Source organism: Pongo abelii, chromosome 1 (genome assembly GCF_028885655.2).
Source record: "Pongo abelii isolate AG06213 chromosome 1, NHGRI_mPonAbe1-v2.0_pri, whole genome shotgun sequence".
NCBI lineage: Eukaryota > Metazoa > Chordata > Mammalia > Primates > Hominidae > Pongo > Pongo abelii.
The window spans coordinates 53161478-53176952 of NC_071985.2; the positions used below are offsets into that span (position 1 = coordinate 53161478).

Here is a 15475-nt window from a genome sequence, read left to right on the forward strand (position 1 = left end):
TGGTGTGTGGACAAATGAGAACAATTGGTGGTTTCTATAGAGAATGGGAAAAGGCAAAATGTGCATAGATCTTTCAGGTATATGTTTTATTCTCTTCTGGAGCACTTAATAGGCATACTCTTTTACATTAATCTAGGACTGTAAGTCCTGAATGGGCAGGCTCTGTGTTGTCCTCACTCTAATTTACCTAAACTACTTATCCATTTCTAAAATGTTTAAACTGATTTTCTCATCTTTCATTTGGAGTGGGCTGCTATTAGCTGAATTGTGGGCCTACAAAATTCCTGCGTTGAAGTCCCAACCCTCAGTACCTCAGCATGTGAACTTATGTGGTGATAAGGTGTTGAAAGAAGTAATAAATTTATAATGAGACCATTAGGGTAGGCACTAATCCAATATGACCAGTGTCCTTATAAAAAGAGGAAATTTGGAGGCAGACATGTATACAGGGAAAACACCATGTAAAGATGAATACGGCAATATACATGCCAAGGAGAGAGGTCTGGAACAGATCTTTCCCTCACAGCTCTCAGGAAGATCCAACCCTGCCAACAACTTGATTTCCGAATTCCAGTCTGTAGAACTGTGAGACAATAAAATTCTGTTGTTTAAGCCATTCAGGTTGTGGTACTTTGTTTGGCAGCCCTTGGAAACTAATAGAAGAGTGTAGACCAAAAAATGATTGGAAAACTTTTAAAATATTTTTTGAAACATATATATGAGAAAAAGTATCTGCTCCCCATTTTCTTCACAATTACTACCTTAATTCAGATCAGACTGATTCATCAGTTCATTTAAGCACTACTTTAATCGCTTCTTAATTGGTTCAACATAGTAGGTACTCCAAACATGTTTATTGAAGAAATGAATTTGAACTGAAGATAATCAAGTGTTTCTATAATTCTTTGACTTATGTAATTGTGAGTGTTGTGCTCCCTCGAGTGGTAATTTGGCTTTAAATTACTTTCAGTTTTTCAGTATGTGTACTATCTTTGTGTAGCAAAAGAGGTGTAAGCATTAGGAAATAAATACGTAATACCTTCTAGAGTACCCTTTATAATGTGAATTTGGAATCTTTTAGTTAATCAAATGCATTCTCTTTTTTTTCCTGACACTACTAAATTGGAAGAAATGAGTAAGAAGGTTTACACCTATAGGGACAACAGATTTGGTAGATGAGACAATACTAATTTTATATTAATAATAATTTTGCAAGCTACAAAGCAGATGGATGAGTGGCAACAGTGAAGGAAGTTAAAATTTAAGTTGAGACAGGAAACAAATTAGAAGCAAGCTGCTTTTTGCAACCAAACCTCAACAGTCTCAGAAAATAGAGGTACCAGATGTCTCTGAATGTAAGGTTATATGTATGACTAAATACATGAATACTGGTTAGACGTCTATAAGAAAAGTAGGTTCTTTGAACCCCTATACATATCCATTGCTGGTTACTTTCCTAATCTGGGTAAAAGAGTTTGCTATTTGGAGAATTTGATCCAGGGATACTCTCTACTCAGAAACACCAGCTACAGTTAAGAGTCTAGGTACCATGCTAAAATTAAGGGAATTAAGAGTAATCATATCACTGAACATGATATGATTTTCCCAAATGACTCTGAGAACCATTACAGCCTGGTACATATCTCTATTGACATTGACAAAAGATTGGAGGAGTTTCCTCAGGGGAAATGGTTCAACACAAGATAAAATGCCTTATATCATTCAATCAAAAGTGTGTGTGCCTGTGTGTGTCTGTGTGTCTGTGTGTGCAGAGATATGAAACCTGGTGTTCCCCAGTGCAATATTAAACATTGATCACTCTAAAATAAAATCTATGTGAAAAAAGCTCTCTGTCTCTACTCAAATGCTAACCTCTTTTGAGTGCTTAACTCCTACTTGTATTCAGACACCAGACACCAGACATAGGGATTTGAGGACATTTCTAACAAGAACAAGAAGGAATAAGCAAACAAACAAACAAAAACCATACACAAAAAGAGAAACTCAGAGGAAACAAACAATACTATATAGTTCTGGAAATAGAAATCAATCTTAAAATATATATTTAATAAATATTCCTAGTAATATGAGAATATGGTACATACATAAAATAAGAATAGTAGACTAGATCACAAAACAAACAAGACACTCAGTGAACCTGAAAGAGCTCCTGGAAATTAAAGCTAGCATAACAAATGAATAATTTAATAAAAGGCCTAGAAGGTAAACCTAAGGACATTGAAGAATGAAGAATAATACAATGAACAGTAAAACCAAATAGTGTAAAAGAAGAATTAAAAAGGTGAGAAAATTATGGTAGTTAGACAGAAGCAATATCAATATAGTAGGAATTTAAGAAAGGGATTTTATAAAACGCTAGGGTAGAATATTATGAAAGACATAATACACTCAAATTTTCCAAACAAAAATTGTCAAATTGAGAGGGCCCACTCATTATACAATAAGGACTAGAAAAGATCTGTGCTGGTCAGGGAGAAGGAAACAAAAGAAGAAGCCAAAGGAAAAAGGAAAAGGCATACGAGGAAGAGAAACGATAGCAGAAAAAGAAGAAAATATTCAAAACTAAGGGTGGAAAATTGGAATGTCTTCAGGCGTCTCATCAGTAATGGCAGAAGACATTGGGACAATGCTTTCAAAATTCTGAAGGGAAATATTTTTTCACTTAGAATTTTGTATCCTGGCAAAAGTTTGGTCTAGTAAGAAAGTAGAAAGAAGTTATTTATATAAACTAAAGATTTTAAAGAATGCACAACTCTCTGGAAGCTGCTGGAAGATGTGTTTACCAAAAACAAGGAGTGAGTGAAGGAGAAGTAGCCTCAGGGGATCCAGCACAGAGGAGAGAATGGAAATTTCCAAAGTAATGTTGGAAGTGGACCCTCAACAGCAGGCTCTCAGTGCCAGCAGTCAGACCATTGTGGGGAGTGGAGAACTTCAGGAAGGCCACCTCTGGGGAGGAGACCAAGCTGGTGTTACCTGATGTGGTTGAGTGTATTGAGAAGAGCTTTCCACTTCTGGGCAGGGGTTTTGGATTGCATTTTGTCTCCCTTTTTATTTTCACTTGTTGGAGCCCTAACTCCTAGTTCTTCACAATTTTACTATATTTGGATATAGGGCTTTTAAATAGGTAATTAAGTTAAAATGAAGCCATTAGGGTGGGCTCTAATCTAATATGGCTGATGTCCTTATAAGAGGAGAATAAGATGATAGGATACACAGAGATACCAGGGGTGGGTGTGCATATAAGGTAACCAGGTGAAGAGGCCAATGTCACAGGCCTCAGAGGAAACCAACTCTGCTGGGACCTTGTCCTAGAACTTATGGTTGCCAGAACTGTGAGAAAATAAATGTCTTTTGTTTAAGTCGTCAAATCTGGGTTGTTTTTGTTGTTGTTGTTTTTGTTGTTTTTGAGACTTGAGTTTTGCTTTTCTTGCCCCGGCTGGAGTGGAATGACTCGATCTCGGCTCACTGCAACCTCCGCCTTCCGGGTACCAAGCCTCGCTAATTATTTATTTATTTATCTATTTATTTATTTTTATTTTTTGTATTTTTAGTAGAGATGGAGTTTCTCCATGTTGGTCAGGCTGGTCTCGAACTCCCGACCTCAGGTGATCTGCCTGCCTTGACCTCCCAAAGTGCTGGGATTACAGGTGTGAGCCACCGTGCCCGGCCAAATCTGGGGTATTTTTTTATGGTAGCCCAAGCAGACAGATTCTGAATTAGTAATGAGTGGTTAGAAAACTAACAAATGTCAAAAGAGACAATTAGAAAGGAAAACAGATCATTCAAGATTGGAAATATAATTATAGCGCTCAACATGCTGTTCTATGAAAAACAGCCATAATAATGTGAACACTGATGATTGGTTTAACAAAAATTATTGAACTACAGTCATGCACCACATAACATTTCAGTGACACACTGAATATACAATGGTAGTCCCATAGGATTATAATGGAGCTGAAAAATTCCTATTGCCTAGTGACATCATAGCTGTTGTAACCTAGCAGTGCAGAGCTTATGTGTTTGTGATGATGTTGACTAAGATCAATAGGTTATACCCTATAGCCTAGTATGTACTAGGCTGTACCATTTAGATTTGTGCAAGTACAGTCTATGCCCAATGACAAAATCGTCTAATGATGGATTTCTCAGAATATATCCCCATCGCTAAGTGAATCACGACTTGTATATTCAAAGGATGGGAAACGGGAAATTCAGAATGAGGGATGAGAAGAAAGTTATACTCTTTTGATCCATACTAGAAAGCTAGTAGATAATAATTTAAATTGAAAAGCAGGAAATAGTATTGAAATCATAGTTAGAAATATGGAAAGAGGTTAAGAGAATACCCAGTTTTAGGGCTGTAAAGGGACTACCTCTGTGGAGTGAAAATATGTGTGAGAGTAGGAAGGGGAGAGAAGGCTGCACTTATATGTTATGGAACTTGTCTTTTTGGACTATGTACATGTATAGGTTTGATAGCATTTTTAATTCAATGTGATTTAGAATATGTCTTGGTCTAGGAAAAAAATCATTGATTTGAAAAATGTGCCATTAGTTGTGAGGAGGTAAGCAGGTTTCTTGTCATGTCAGCTTCACGTAACCCTTGAGATGTCAGTATAAACATGGGTAAATTTGCAGTTGAACTGCCTGTGTTTTTCATATATGTACTTTTTTGTCTTTCAATAAAAATTTATTTACAAGAAAAAGTGGCAGGCTGGATTTGGTCTCCAGGCCCTCATAGTTTGCTGACCTCTGCTATAGATAATTAATATTGTTTTAAAAAAAATTTCTGTGGGTATATAATAGATGCATTTACTTACGTTAAGTGAAATAAGTCAGACACAGGAAGGCAAACATTTCATGGGATCTAAAAATCAAAGCAATTGAACTAATGGACATAGAGAGTAGAAGGATGGTAACCAGAGGCTGGGAAGGGTAGTGGGGGAGTGGTGACGGGGAGATTGGGATGGTTAATGGGTACAAAATAAAATAGAATGAATGAGACCTACTATGTGATAGCACAACAGAGTGACTATAGTCAATAATAACTCAATTGTACGTTTAAAAATAACTAAGAGTATAATTGGATTATGTGTAACACAAAGGATAAATGATTGAGGGGATGGATACTTATATATTTTTAAATTCAACTTTCATCTAAACTTCTGATTAAATTATTCTGTCTTGCTTTTACTTATGAATCAGGAGAAGAAATAAGGCATGCCAAGTGAAGCTTCATAAAACAGGTAGAACTCAACAGCTGTTATACTTTTGGAAAAACTGTTTTGTGAAACAAGTAGCATATACGGCTGTGAAAAGTTTAGCAGAGTAGCAAGGGGTCAGTAGGTACAGTAGTATCCCCCTTATCCACGGGGAATACTTTCCAACATCCCCAGCTGATGCCTATAATTTCCGATAGTACCAAACCCTATATATAGTATGCACTAATTTCTTTTTTCTTCTTCACAATTTCATGGATAGAGTATTCGGTCTTACTATAGATCTTAGCAACCTCAGCATAAGATATTTTTCTTTCCTTATTAACTTGAGAACTTTCATCTTTTCACTTCAAGGAGGCACTTGATGCCTTCTTTTCGGCATATCCAAATTGGCAGCATTGCTACTCTTGAACTTTGGACCACTAAGTAAAATAAGGGCCACTTGAACACAAGCACTGCAATACTTCAAGAGCCAATGTGATAACCAAGACAGCTACTAAGTGACTAATGGATGGGAAGCAATATATAGTGTGAATATAATGGACAAAAGGATGATTCATGTCCTGAGTGGGACAGGGTGGGATGGAGTGAGATTTTATGCTACTTAGAATGGCATGTAACTTAAAACTTATAAATTATTTATTTCTAGAATTTTCCTTTTAATATTATTGGGTCAAAGTTAATCTTGGGTAACTGAAACTGTGGGAAGGCAAAACTGTGGATGGGGGGACTATTATATAAGGAAAGCATGTCAGTTCTTAAAAACCTAGCAGGGAAGTCAGTGTCAGAATTGGGACATCTTGAAGAAAGGGACAACAAGAGAGTGTCATTGAGTCCTGGTAACTGGGTGGAGTTTCAGTTCTTGATAGAAAGGGTAAGAAAGAAAAACTCATGTTCATGAGTGGTACAGTATCTCTGCTCCTTTGGCAAAGACTGGAATCTCTTTTAATTGTTTTATGTTTGGATGTACAGGGACTCATGGAAGTGTCTACAGCCCTTGGAGAGACAGAAACTTTGAGAGACTTGGTTATAAAATAGAAAGCAGACTATTCCTAATATGCTCATATCTGGACATAACAATAGGCTGTATCATTCACCTCTTTTTAAAACCATTTATTTATATATCTATATATTTATATATAGGTGAGCACAATGATTCAAATAAAGATGTAGACAAATTATGCATTATGCTAAATAGCTAACAATGTTAGCATACAGGACACCACGTTGCTTTGTAATTAACATTCTCCCATGTAATGTATTGTTTCTTAGAAAGGATCTGGCATAGTTGCTGATGCAAACACTACATTATGTCTTACACAGAGGTTGATTAAACAGTTCTCTTAAAGGACACTCCTCATCCTCCAGCATTTGATGTAAACTCAATCAGGATAGTAGAAGTCTTTGCTCTTTGATTCCCCAAAAGTTAATAAATGCATGTTTTCTCCAGTTTTCAAAATGTCGAGGTCTGCTTGTTTTGTTTGTATCATTTTGTAGGGACTGTATGATGAATACATGAGAGCTTGGTCCAGATCATTTCTTTCAGTTGCCTCTCCCCAAGTAAGTTGTTCTTGAAGAGAATAAGCAATTCCTCCTTTGTGATTAAACAGTCCTGCTACAATTTAATCATTTCACATGCAGTAAACTTTTCTTGGATATTCATTTGGAAGAAAATGAACTGTTTTGACGTTTGCCCTTAATATGATCAAGCCAGTGTCACTGTCATTTTATGTGCTTCCAGTACACAGCCAGTGTCTTGGGAGGGCCAGAAGTCTTGGAAGGGCCAGAAGTCTTGGAATCATGGTATGTTTTTACATAATGTAAAATACTCCAACTTGTCTGAAGACTGTCAGGTGTCCCTTTTCTTAAACTCACTCACACTAAATAGTTGAACCATATGGAAAAATCATGGAGAATTATTTGGGGGAAATTCTCTTTCCATCTTACAAGGTATAAAAATCAAAGCTTATTCCTAGGCTACATACTCTTCAACATGGTTCAAAATTGTATTTAAACCACTAGTAAGTAGTGAGAATAAACAGGCACATTTTACATTTTACCAACACAGTTAAGGAGAACAACAACAAACAACAACAACAACAAAAACTTTTACTTCGTTTGAAAAAGTAATACAAAATATCAGGTCAATTACATGGAATCTTGGAGAAATATTTGTTAGGTTGATAAGATTAAGCAAAATTCTCTTTCTTCCCGTAGCCTCAATTCCAAGAATAACAATGTGAAATTAATTAGTGAAATGCTTATGATTTCTTAAGGAAGACACATTTAAAATAAATTTTAAAATGGTTATTTCTGGATAGACCATTTCCAAAAATTATTTTTAATTGATTAATCTTGCAGTATTTTCTGACTATTAGAAAATACTGCAAGTCTTAGAATTGTAATGTACAGAGTATAATGTAATTTTTTATAGTATTTTGAATTAGAATAATCTGTTACATGTAAAAATATATTTTTAAAATCTTTATAATTGAATTGTTAATATTAGGCATAACTTTGAAGCAATTTTCCTCAATGTTGTTCTAAATCAATCTGATGCATTATGAAACTTTATATATATATATGATGTTCCTTGATATGGTACAGCTTTTGAAAAACATTGATTGCACACTATTTTTTAAAAGTACATATTGAATTATTATTGCTGAATTTATAAAATTAACTGAATAAGGTATTTTATTGTCTTAATGACAATGTAATAACTAGCCAAACACTGACAATCCTATAATTGGTCTGTGTATATTTTTCTGATTGGAGGGGGCCATTTCTGAATAATATTAAAATGCAAAATTAATAAGCATTACAAATACTCTCCTGTGGAATTAGCAATATTTTACAAAAAATAAATGTGTGTCTATATAAAATTTTGTATTCTTTATTAGAAAAACAGTAGGTAATCATGAATTTGAAAGTGCCATAGCAGCTGACTCAGTAAATTTTTCTTCTTTCTTTGAATGGCCAAAATTATTTAGAAAAATTATTAAGTGTAATTTCATTGTGATCAAAATGCTTTCTGACTATTCTAGATTAATGTTATTTTAAAACAATAAAGCACATGACATACGCTTTTTAAAGAATATGCCCAGATTTTTTTTATACAATGGTAACATTTAAAGATTTGTAACATCATAATGTTAATTATCTGCAAAAATCTTGCAGTTTTTTAGGATTGTAGTTTTAGTCAACATTTCTACTATTGGTATACATATTTTAGCTCATTTTTCTTCAAGTCTAATTAATAAAAAATGGAAAAAAAGGATCCAAACATTAGACATTTAATAAGTCACTTTCATGTGATCAAGCATTTTGTGCATTTATGTCATTAACCACAATTTGTTCATAGATGAGAAAACCAAGTCTCAGAGATGTTCAATAGATTTCTGAGAGTGACAGAGTCTAAATTTTACCCAGTTTAGTCCAAATCCCAAACCTCTGCCTTTACAACAAACTTGTCCCCATGTTGATAATAGCTTAGCTTACTATTCAAATGGCATACACATTTGAAAATAAAAGTGGTACTACTGTTTAAATATTATAATAATAATGACATGTATACATGGTTTCTGGTATCAGCTCTCTGTTCTTCTCCTTTCCATCCTAGTTTATCCCTTAAAAGAATATATTAACTTTGTGTCCATTAAATTATTAATCTATTTTATATCCTTGCCCTGTAAGAAAATGACATTTTCTGACCCCTTTTTTCCTTTGGCTTTCAATCTCAATTTTACATTTCCCAGTTTTCGTTTTTGAAGTTACATTTGTGCATTTGAAGACTGATACCATTTACCTTTTGTTCTCTAAACAAAATGAGGATGTCTGCCATTATTTATTGATTATCTAAGCATCGAACCCAATAAACTTTTAGAATTGCATGACTATGAATATATTGTTTATTGAAGACCCAGTGATCAATTTGATTACATTTTCTTTTTCCTTTTTCATATTGCTTTACTCAAAATTTTCAAAATCAGCTATATATTTTATGTGTTGATTACCATGCTGTACATTTGTGTGTGCTGGGGGGTAGGGGGCTGCTAACTGTTATTTGTAGAGCTTCTATTTACCACTCACTATTCTATTGTCTTGTCATATGTTTACAGGCCTTAGTCTATCTAGCTTCAAATTTCTAGGAGGCTAACTGATGTAATATGTTGCAACCCACTCCGAATTGCGCATAGTATTTTATACAAGGAAGAAAAAGTACCCTAGTATAACATTATTTCCATTTTTAAAAATGATTCCTTCTTTTCCTGTATTCATTCAACAAATATTTATTGAGTATTCTGTACCCCAAACACGGACATACCAGCTGAACATACAGTTATTAACAAAACAGTAAAACATTTCCATTCTCATGGACCTTATCTACTAGTAGAAGTGACATTAAGTCCTAAGTGACATCTTATGTACTAGTAAGAATTGACATTAAATAAATGTGTACAATGTTAGTGAAAAGTATCAAAAAGAGAACACTGGGGAGAGAGCATATGAAATGTTAGGAAAGGCAGGCATTGTAAATTGAATCATTAATTAAAAATTGTTTAAGATTAACCTAAGATAATCATAAAGCTCATTATTTATAGAACACATCAGCACAACAGCATATTAGAGAGCTCATACATCATATTAGAGAGCTCATACATCATTGTCAAGTATAATTTATCCTTGGAATGCAAAAATGGTTCAACATGCTAAAATTAATAACTATGATAAACACATTAACAGAATAAAGAACTTAAAAATATATTCCCATCTCAATATACTCAGAAAAATCATGTAACAAAATTTTCCATAGGAGCGTATCTATAGTTAAAAACATAGTATATACAGGGATTGGTAATATCTACAATTTCAGGCATCCACTGAAGGTCTTGGAATATATTCCCCACCCCTGTGGATAAGGGGGAACTATTTTATGTGGAAAACTATAAAGAGTCCAGAAAAAACTGTTGGAACTAATAAATCAATTTAGTAAAAGTACTTGCAATCCTATGCACTAACAATGAACCATTTGAAAAGGAAATTCAGAAAATAACTCCTTTTACAATGGCCCTCAAAAAGAATAAAATACTTAGAATTAAACTTAATCAAGGAGGTGAAAGACTGGTACACTGAAAACTACAAAACATTGTTACAAGAAATTGAAGGAGACGTAAATAAATGGAAAATGGAAAGACATCCTGTGTTCACTATTTCCGTCAGAATCTCACTGGCCATTTCTTTTTTTTTGTTTTTTAACTGGAATAGTTAAAAACAATCCTGAAATTATTATAGCATCACAAAAGATCCAGAATAGCCAAAGCAATCTTAAGAACAAAGAAGAAAGCAGGAGTTATCAAACTTTGTGATTTAAAAATATATTTCAAAGCTATAGTTATTAAAACCATATGGTACCAGCATAAATACATGCATATAGACTAATAAAGAGCCTAAAAATAAACCTATGCACATACAGTCAACTGATCTTTGACAAGGGTGTCAAGAAAACACAATGTGGAAAGGATAGTCTCTTCAACAGAAGGAAAAAAGGAAGGAATAGAGGAGGGCGGGAGGGAGGAAGGTGGGAAGGGAGGGAGGGAGCAATGAGGAAGGAAGGAAAGAAGGAGGGAGGGAGGGAAAGGAAGGAAGAGAGGGAGGAAAGGAGAGAAGGAGAAAAGAAAGAAAGGAGGAAAGGAAGGAAAAGAAAGAGAAGATATTGGGATCTTACATCCTACACAAAAATCAACTTAAAGACTTTAACTTAGATCTGAAATGGTAAAATTGAAACAGAGGAAAAGCTTGACTTTGGTCTTGGCATTGATTTCTTGGTTATAACACCAAAGTACAAGCAACAAAATAAAAAATAGACAAGGGTTTTTTTTTTTTTTTTTTTTTTTTTTTTTTTTTTTTTTTTAGCACTGAGCAGTAGTAAGCTCCCAGTGAAAGTTAGTGACTACTACTAACGGTAATAAAAATGTTATTTTTCGTGTGTGCTGCAGGGTGAACTAGAGATCTGTATAATTTTATTTATTTATTTATTTATTTGTTTGTTTATTTATTTTTATTATAGTTTAAGTTTTAGGGTACATATGCACAACATGCAGGTTAGTTACATATGTGTACATGTGCTATGTTTGTGTGCTGCACCCATTAACTTGTCATTTAACATTAGGTATATCTCCTAATGCTATCCCTCCCCCCTGCCCCCACCCCACAACAGGCCCCAGTGTGTGATGTTCCCCTTCCTGTGTCCATGTGTTCTCATTGTTAAAATAGACAAGTGGTATTATATCAAACTAAAAAAAAAAACAAAAAACTTATGCATAGCAAAGGACAAAATGAAAGGGAAAAGACAACCTGAAGAATGGGAGAAAATATTTGCAAACCATATGTCTAATAAGGGATTAATTTCAAAACTATATAAGGAATTTCTATAGCTTAATAGCAAAAAACAAAACCAAACACACACACACAAAAGGAAATAAGCTGATTAAAAAATAGACAAATGACTTGAATGGAAATATCTCCAAAGAAGACATACAAGTGGCCAACAAGTATCATGTTTGAACAGATGATCAACATCATTAATTATCAGGGAAATGCAAATCGAAAACAGCAGAGATATCACCTTATATCTCTTAGGATTGTTATTATCAAAATCAAGATAAAAAGAGTTGATGGTGATGTGGAGAAATTCAAAACCTTGTGCACTGGTTGTGGATATATAAAATAGTGAAGCAGCTATGAAAAACAATATGGCGGTTTTTCAAAAACCTAAAATAGAATTGCCATATGACTCAGAAATCCCACTTCCTGTTATGCATCCAAAGGAATTGAAATCAACATGCGAAAGAGATGTCTGTACTCCTATGTTCATTGCAGTATTATTCACAATAGGCAAGAAATCAAAATAAACAGTGTCCATTAACAGATGAATAGATAAGGAAATTTGATTTATACTGCCAACAGACCTGCATTATAAAAAAGTTGAAGAAAGTTATTTAGCAAATAGAAATGATGTCTTATGACACTCTGGATTCACATGAAAAAATTAAGAAAGCCAGAAATGATAAATATGTCGGTAAATACATATAACTTGAAATTTTAAAAATGTTATTTATTGTTTAAAACAAAAATAACGACAATTATTGTGGGATTTAAAACAAACATAAGTAAAATGAGTGACATTCTAGCATAATGACTGAAAAAAACAAAATATACTGTAGTGAGATTCTTTATGTATTATTTGAAAGATGGGTGTAATAAATGCTGGTGTATGTTGTAAACCTTAGGGTGGCCCTTAATAAATATTTTAAAAACCTGTATGATTAAGTGGAACAATAAATATATTTAATGCAAAAGGCGGCAGGAAAAGGGAACAAAGAATAGATGGGATAGATAGAAAAATAAGAAGATGAAAATGATACACTGCACAAATACTAATCATATATAAGTGGAAGTGGCTATATTAAGCAAAGAATCATGGACAAGAACTCATACCAAAGATGAAGAGGAATATTTTGTATTGAGTAAAGGATCAATGCATTAAAAGAAATAACACTCCTAAATGTGCATGTGTGCTTTATATAAAAAAAAACCCTCAATATACATGAAGTATAAAATGGCATAACTGAAAGGAGGAGTAAAAAGCTACAGTTAGTCTTATAATTTTCAACACTTCTGTCTTAGCAATCTATATAAAAAAGCAGGGGATCAGTAGATTTATAACAAACTTGAACACACTATCACCAGCTTGATCTAATTGACATATGGAATATTACACTAAAAAATGGAATTCCAGTTTTCAAACACACATGAAACATTCACAGAGATACATCATATTCTGGACCAGAAAAGATACGGCAGAGAATTTAAAACCTACAGAAGATGTTCTCTGATTATAATTGAATTAAATGAGGCATCAATGATAAAACCACAGCTGAAAAATACCCAAATATTTGGAAATAAAACAAAACATCCATAAGTAACCCATGGGTAAAAGATAAAATAAGAAAAATTATGATGAAAATGCAACACATTAAATTGTATGGAATGCAGCTTTACCAGCATCTGAAGAGAAATTTATATCTTTAAATTTTTATATTAGAAAGGTTTAAAATTTAATAGCAAAGAGGAATTGGAAGCAATAATTATGGACTTTGAAAGTGTTTTCTGTACATGAGTGTAATGAAATCAGGCAGTAACTGATGGGTAATGTTTGATCAATGAAAGCTTTGTTTCCTTCTTTTCCCTTTTTTACATTTTTTAGTGGGAAAGATTTTGGCCAGTAAATATGATAAATATCTACCAAAGATGGCAAAATTGATCATGAAAGAAAATAATAGGATGTGATCTTATGCAGGAGTGGAAGGTTTTTCTTGGATAAGGGTGTAAAACTTTGATCCATTTTAACAAAAGGGAAAACAGTATATATAGATAGAGATGAAGGTATGTTTGTGGCCCCATATAGTGAAAAGAGCTTGTGGAAGTTGATTTTTTCGTTTCCATTTTCTTAGTGAAATAACAGTTAACATTATCAGGGCAGAGGGAGGCTCCAGGCCCTCGAGAAACATTGGCAAGTGGCAGAGGGAAGATTCACATCCCAAAGGAGCAGAGAAAGAATTTATAATGGAAAATTTTCTAAAATAAATGTTCTAAGTAAAGAGAGGTCAGAGGCCTACAGTCAGGAGGAAACCTGTCTAATGTTTATTCGCTCTGAGGGGAGAAACTTTGAGACATCTTAGGTATTTGACTCCCAAGGCTTTAAGTTGTAACTCTCAGAAAAAAAAATTGTTTTTATTCCCGGCTCATGCTGCTGACTTTCCTCTTAAATGTCAGAGACATATTTATTCTTGATTATTACATGCATTTTTGAACATATGGTATCTTAGAAAAGAAAGCAAACAATCACTGAGCACTCAGTGATTTCCCTTCATGTATCCTTCAGACAGCATGAGAAAAGAGCTGAAATAAAATGTTTGCTATGGAAGCTTTTTCACTGTTGTTTTCAAGTATGTTTTGTTTTAAGAAGATCCACTTCAGGCACTGAAACAAGCACATAATCCTCTGTACTATGTCATTGCCTAATGAAATGTACCTTAGATTCTTTTGGGAGATTTTGCAATTTTATTTAGCTCTTTAGTCAACCCAGTGGTTAGTGACTTGTTTTCAAAAATATTTTCCTTACCATTCTCAAAAATCACAGAATTCTAAACTTGAAAAGATACCTTGAAATGCCTAATATAACTGAGTTTTTAGTACACTCAGAAATAATTTTTTGTAAATTTTTGACAGATGTACATCACTGGACTTCAGTTACACGCCGTCAAGATAACCTGACCTCTTTACGAATCACTTTATTATTCATTTGACATTCGTATACCAGTGAGTTTCAAGAGGATTTTGGATAGTTTGGTCATGACTATGTTAAATTGAGTAACTAGATCAGGGAAAATTCAAGAGTATTAAGATCTGGAAGTGGATTTAGTGTTGAGGGAAGTTTCCTTCAAAACCTGGGAGAGGATTTAAGTAAGTAAAACATACAGTTTAAGGAGTGTATCGTTCTGGATGAATTACTCCAACTCAGACCAAGGACTAGTAAACGATACAGTGTTTCAGCTTTCAGAAAGAGTACAAAATGAGTTTAGTTACTCTGTAAGGAAAGACAGAAACTAAACTTTTGAATTGGCAATAATGTTGACTTGATGCCCAGTCCCAAAATTTCTAGTAAGATTTTGATAATATATATGGCGATTCAGACAGGCAAGCAGGTTTTTATCATTAAGTATCTGTAAGGAGTGGTACATTTTCAGCCACAAGAGTGGGAATCAAAAGCAGAATTACAGTCCCTGAGAGATCATTGAAAAAGCAAGGACTTTTTTTTCCTAGAACTAGAACCCAAGGTAATGTTTCATTCCCAGATATACTGTTAAATCCCTTCTGCTGAAACTTGGCAGGAAGACAAAATTATATTTACAGCCATACAAGTTTGAATGCTGAGGCCCAGAATGCTAGACCAAGTCTTCTTTTAATTTTTTTTTTTTTGACTTTGGTGTAGATTGTTCATGAAGACTAGGCCACTGTCGAGCCTGTAGGTTTGGGTGAGTAATATAGTTTAATTAGACTTCAACAAGTTGGCCTGATTTTCTACTTTCTAATAGCCAGCTATTCTATTGTAAAATGCAGTCACATATTTTAATGGTGGAGTATTTTTTAGTGATTTTGGCTATTTT

At 33.8% G+C, this 15475-nt stretch overlaps 1 protein-coding gene across 12 annotated transcripts in view; it reads left to right on the top strand.

The window, feature by feature from the left end:
- KCNT2 (potassium sodium-activated channel subfamily T member 2) overlaps window positions 1-15475 on the top strand; it is a 393821-nt gene that overhangs the window by 188984 nt on the left and 189362 nt on the right. The window lies entirely within an intron of this gene.